This window comes from Mus caroli, chromosome 11 (genome assembly GCF_900094665.2).
Source record: "Mus caroli chromosome 11, CAROLI_EIJ_v1.1, whole genome shotgun sequence".
NCBI classification, from domain to species: domain Eukaryota; kingdom Metazoa; phylum Chordata; class Mammalia; order Rodentia; family Muridae; genus Mus; species Mus caroli.
Genome location: NC_034580.1, coordinates 18,679,998 through 18,686,310, shown reverse-complemented (window position 1 = coordinate 18,686,310; position 6,313 = coordinate 18,679,998). Strand labels below are relative to the sequence as shown.

Below are 6,313 nucleotides of genomic sequence, written 5' to 3'. Positions count from 1 at the left end.
ACTCACTTTGTAGACCAGGCTGGCCTCGAACTCAGAAATCCGCCTGCCTCTGCCTCCCGAGTGCTGGGATTAAAGGCGTGCGCCACCACGCCCGGCTGTAGCACCTTCTTCTTGAGTTTCCTGAGGACCCAAACTCTCCTTTCCTGGTTTTTGATGACCAGCCATATGTCTTTTGTAATTTATCTAAACCACACTTCCCTTTTTTTTTTTCTATAAAATTATGGCATGGAGTCTAGAGACCCAAACTTGCTCAATAATGTGCATACTGAGCTAGCTGGGAGGGATATTGACTCCTTAAACCCACTCCCTAGGATGAACTTAGGCAAGAAGGGAAGGCAACAGTGATGAAGGCTTTCTGCACCTAAAGGAAGAGGGCTCAAGTTTAAATGTTTAGCTCAGGCAGAATATAACCTATGCCCTGCAACCCATAACTTAATTAATCTGTGGCTGCCTGGGTTTGGCACTAAATTGCCTAAACCGAGAGGTGGGATGAGTGGTGAGGGTCACCCTTCCTTTTCCTATTCTGAAGGATAATTTACAAACAGTAAAATGTGTTATCATGCACACAGTTAGCTAATTTAAAGGGCTGTTATTTTTAATGGGAAAAGCAGCAGCATGACTAGGAGAAGCCTGTATGTGAATGTGGTAATTGTCCCACGCGGTGGGGAGAATGTTGCCCTCGGTTTCTTTCCACTTAATTCTGTCCTTATTCCAGAGGCAACTAGTGTTCTGATTTCTGTCAGCATAGAGGGACTGTACTTGCTCTTGAACTTAATATGTGATTCTTGTGTTTGGCTTTTTTCACTGTGTTGTTCTGTAACTTGAACATGTGCATAATCCTTCTTGCTCGACGAAGACTGTCCGCTGCTCTCTCCTCCCCCTGACTACTGTCATGTTTGAGGGATCTCTGCCCTGTCCCCCTATGATTGTTTGCTGTGAGACAAACTTGCCATTTGAGTTTCAAGAGTCATGGGATCCTGATGACTGATACTCAGTTCCTCCTGGGGGTCGCTATTGTTTTTCCCATCCCCATGATGCTGGTACCACTGGAATAAGGGCAGAAAGACTCGTGGGTCCAGGACAGAGGTTGAGACTGCCTCCCATTTGACTTGAAGATACTGTCTGTATTTTACCCTGTGAGGATGGTCCCACAGCAGAGGCAATGGAGCCCCAATGAGGCTTAGTTGTAAGTGACATCTCTCCTTCCTATGAACTCTTTGAGATAGGTTACTACCATTACCCTAGAAACATCAATTCCACAAAGTGGGATCTGAGTTTGGAATCACGATGCTTTTTACTAGTAGCAGGCAAGACTCAGACCTCTGCATCTGAGTTGGTTCATACATATGGTGGTTAGACCTCAATCCATAAATGTATTGTTCTTCTGCTATGTAAGACTTGCAGCCAGATGAACTTTCTCCAAAAGGGCCAACTAGAGTTGCCGATCAGTTGGTATTTTTCCTAAAGCGTTTTCTTTCTTCTTAGCCAGGCAGCTTTGGCCTTGGGTAAAGGTGAGCAGATTGTTGCTATCCCCCTTGGAAATGGATGCTTTGTAACAGTTGTGTTTACAATTGAAATGGTTTCTAGACCCTGGGAGCTTTGCAAGAGATGATGCCAAAACCAGGCATTAAGCTCTCTAATAGGCTTGTGCTCCGATAATCATATTAACAGTGCTGCCTCAGGCTCCACACTGCAATTTTAGGCCTCTCTCCTTGAACGTAATGTTTCGGCTGGATGATAATTATGAGTATGATTTTGCATTTCTTCTTACTGAGTGATCTATTTCCCAAATACGATGTTCTTAATAGGGACAGCCAGTTGTTCATGCCCTTTCCAATGGCTGACCTCGTGCACCAAGGTCACAATATTGTGTGCAGGCTAGGCTTCACAAACCTGGAGATTCTGAGTTGTTAAAACCTGTGTACTATGGACCCCCCAGGGATCATGGCATTTGTTTCCAGCATCTGCACCTGGTGATGTGGCTTTCTGTTTTCCTCTGCTGCAAGTCACCCTGGGAGCAAATCATCTGTTTTAGAGCTGGTGATTCTAGCCTCGACTTTCTTGTCCACCATTCAAGATAACATCTTCGGTACTAAGGTTTGTGGTTTTTGAAAAGTCACTACTTTAGAGGCTTATTTTCCTCACTTGCCAGTTTCAAAGGACTCAAAATAGATTTCTAAGAATTCCACTGTCAAGATTCTACAGGTCCAATCAATAGTTAGTTCTTCACTCAATACAATTGTGTATAGTGTCCCACCCCCGAAACAGAGTAACAAACTATGGAAACACTGCTATCCTTTTAGAACAGAATTTCTGAACCTTCCTGATGCTGTACCCTTTAACACAGTTCCTCACGTTCTGATGACCCCCAAGCATAAAGTTATTGTTGTTGCTACTTTGTAACTGTAATTTTGCTACTACTATGAATTGTAATTCTGTGTAATTGAAATATCTGTTTTCTGATGGTTTTAGTGATCCTAAGACCCTGTCAAAAGGTTGTTAAACTCCTATGAGTCATGACCCACTGATCTAAAACGACCTAAATTCACAACATATTCCAATGTGGGAATTCTGGCTATTTGTGCCAGCTATCAGTGTCCCTTAGCCATGCTGGGCCCCTTTCTATGCTTGCAGGTGAGAAGGCATGAGGTACAAGTACCAACCAGGCCACAGGGCTAAGAGGCATGCCACTGAGGAAGAAGGTCTTCATGACACAAAGGATCCCATGAGCTGGGTCTGGCACAACCAAGGAAGGAAAAGGCAGCTCTGAGTGGGTAGGTTGTTGGGGGTCCTGGCCTGTGAGGCAAGGGCAGTCAAGAGGCAAGGAGGCACATGCAACCCAGGGTGTTGGTTCTGTAGGTATGCTGTAGGCTAGCCAGAGGTACTGAGGCAAAATGCAGAGCTCAAAAACTAGGGAGAGGCAGCCTGACCTACTTGCTCAGGAGTTTCCGGTCTGTACAGGCAAAACTACTAAGTGGGCACTAGGTACACAGTTCCTGTGTGCAAGATCACCTTTGGTTTCCTCACCAAATGTGATGCAAGAGTCAACTATGTGACACTCAGTGTACAATGTGTCAGTTTACTCTGTGGGCCAAGCTGTAAGTCCCCAGAGGGGCCAGGGATCCACAAAGTAGCAATAGGCTGAACAAATAGGGTCTAAAGAATGAAATTTAGGACCTAAGGTCTCTTCCTAGATCCATGTCACAGTGTGGTCAGACAGACAGAACAGGCCTACCTGTAAGTGTTTTCTTCAGGCTAAGTAAGCAGCCTGGGTGCCTGCCTTCTGCACTACCCTCTCCAGGAAGCCTCCCAGGCTCCCCCAACCCTGGCTAATTGCTCCTTTTCTGCTCTCAGCTCTCCTATTGTAAGCACCTAACAATTTTGCACTTAATCAGCCCAGCTGCGCATTCCTCTCTAATTGTTTTGGATGTGTTTGTCTGTCTCTGAAGCAAAATTATAATCTCCTCTGAGGCAGAGACTCAGTTTTTTTTAAAAGGCTCTGAGAGAGCTGTGGGTGTATCCAGAGGCACATTGGGGGATATGAACAAGGAAACTACTCACATTTATACAAAATTTCAATGTTTGGAAAGTGCTTGCTTGTAATCTGTCTGTTCTTTACCATCAGAGACAGGTGCATTTTAACAGCTCCATTTCATAGACAGTGAAAATAAGATCAAGAAGTTAACAAATGTCTGGAAGAAGGTGACAGACATTGTAGGATAAGCTTAGCATTCAAGGTTCTGTGCCATAAAGGACCCACAGGGGCTTATTTGGAGGAGGGGGCTCACAGATGTCTTACCCTGATGGAAACCTTGGAAAGGAGAAGTGGTAGGGTATGGCCCTGTTTACAGAGATTCAAAAAGAAACAACTGAGGCAGAATCCCACTGTGCCTCTTGTTCTTTTCATCTTCATTCCTCCAAAGATTGTTTATCGCTCCAGCATGTTGGGTCACAAAGTGCTCTGCTCTTCCGGTGCCTGACTATCCCTCCTGCTAAGTGGCTGAGCTCACATCCTTCCACATGGTCTCTGGGAAACTGCAGACTTCAGCAAGCGAAGCGAATGAAAGGCTGTCTCATCAGTCCAAGTGCCAGCCTGTGCCTGAGACTGTGCACCCATCCCAACAGCAGCTGCCACTCACAATCAAACACCTATTTTGCTTCTCCTACAGGCCTGGGAGGTGACACTGCTGGCTCTCACCCATGTTCTCCGAGGACCCAGGGGCTGGATGAACCTTCTACCTGATCTCATCACTATCCTATGTCTCCTGCACATACTCCCTTGAGAAGACTGACATCCAGCCATATTCCCTTCCCCTTTCTGGCGCTCCCCATCTTCTGATCTCCAGGGCAGCACTCTTAGAAATTTAGCTCCTGGCTCAGTGTCTTCACAATGCGTTCCTGATTCCTGCCCACATCCTAGATGGCTTCAGTCACACCAGTGGTCCATGCATTAACCTTGACACTTAATAGCTCAGCCTTGGTATTAACACTCACTTCTAGGTGTTCACTTCTACCCTACTCCATCACTTTCTGGCTTACTGTGGCCCTAAAGTTCACCTCCGCACACCCAGATTTGAGACCTAACCTCCTTCCCTTATTGAGTGACTTGATGTCTTGTCCTTTCTCTCTGATCACCCGGCACTGTGGGCCAGGTTCTTCTTGGCTCTTCTGCTCTAACAACTGGGAATTAATCCTGGGTCCTCAAAAAGAGCAACATGTGCTCTTAACAGTTGAGCCACCTCTCCAGGCCTCTGGCTATTTTTTTTTTTTTTGACTTTTCACAGTCAAATGAGTTGCCTAGACTCAGTGCCTTTCTATCATATATATATATATATATATATATATATATATACACACACACATATATATATACACACACACATATAATACCTATCACATTTCTATCATTCATATGTGTGTGTGATAACTCTTGCTCTTATTTGCGTGGGATTTTTCTTCAATTTTTAAAAGTTAAAATATAATTATATAATTTCTCTCTTTCCTGTTCTTACCTTTTTCATCTCTCATTTACTCCTTAGGCCATTCTTCGATTCACCAGTCATGACCTGCAAACGTCCCAACGTCATTCAAGCCACTAAAGCAAGCACATCACACATGGGTCTCTGCCATTTTAAGAGCAGTTGCCTCCTCCTCCCCCACTGTGTCTGTTCCCTCTGCTGACTGACTTTTCTCCCTGCCTCACTTCTGGTCATCCTGTCCCTCTGTGAGATAGCTCACCCTGTCCATGCCCCTCTTTATTTATCTACCCCTAAGTTCCCTTATACTACCTTATGGATTTCATTGCCCACAGGGCCACCGGCTACTCTAGTACTCAACTACTCAAAAGGGCATCTCACAGGCGCCACACACCTGCGCTGGCCAAGCTGGAATCTTGACAGGTTCCCCAGTGCAGAAATGGCTATCTGCCTGGTTGAAGCTGCACCACCTAGGAGTTTTCAGAATTCCTCACCATCTGAGTGGTTGTCTAAGTCTTGTGGTGGTGTCCATTCTCTACTGCTGTATAGAACAACACCCCCTAGCTGTGCCCCTGCCCTATCCCTACTCCTTCATATGGCAGAGAACGACTTACCCACAATGCAAATTTTAGAATATAATTTCTACTTCAAATGTTTCATTGAATAAAATCCAAACTCTGCTTATTTCGATACCTTCCCCTTAAAGCCCGAAGCAGCTGGTGTAGTTTTTTTTTTTTTTTTTTTTGGTATTGTTTTTTGTTTTGTATTGTTTTTTGTCAACTTGACACAAACTAGACTTATCTGGGAAGAGGAAACTCCACTGAGAAATGCCTTCATCAGATTGTCCACAGGTCTGTAGGTTTGTTCATTTGCTTGTTTTTTACCTGTGGTATGAGAGGGCCCAGCACACCCCAAATGGAATAAGAAAGCAGGATAAGCCAGTAAGCTGGGTTCCTCCATTGTCTCTCTGTCAGCTCCTTCCTCAGTTTCCCTTTATGAACTGTCGGCCAAACCAACCCTCTTCAGCTGCTTTTGGTCATGGTGTTTTACCACAGCAATAGAAAAACTAAGCACTTTTCCTGGACTCCTCAAAATGGTCCTACCTTCTTACAGTTCTTTTGGTCTATATCTTAATTGTAATGAAATAGTTTTAATTTATTTAATTATTAAGCACTTCTTTGGTCCTCTGCGCCTAGGTTGGACAGCACATTTGTTGAATGTATTATCTCTGCCTTTTGATGATGAACCCTTCATAACCTAAGAGTAAGCAGGACAGCTAAGTGGGTGTAGAATCCAACACTTGAGTTATTTCCCCAAAGTCACACTGGAAGCTGGAT

General features: G+C 44.6%; 1 protein-coding gene across 1 annotated transcript in view; it reads left to right on the top strand.

Moving 5' to 3' along the window:
• The window catches only part of B3gnt2 (UDP-GlcNAc:betaGal beta-1,3-N-acetylglucosaminyltransferase 2), a 108,077-nt gene that overhangs the window by 30,400 nt on the left and 71,364 nt on the right, over nt 1-6,313 (top strand). The gene's annotated exons all lie outside the window — the stretch shown is intronic.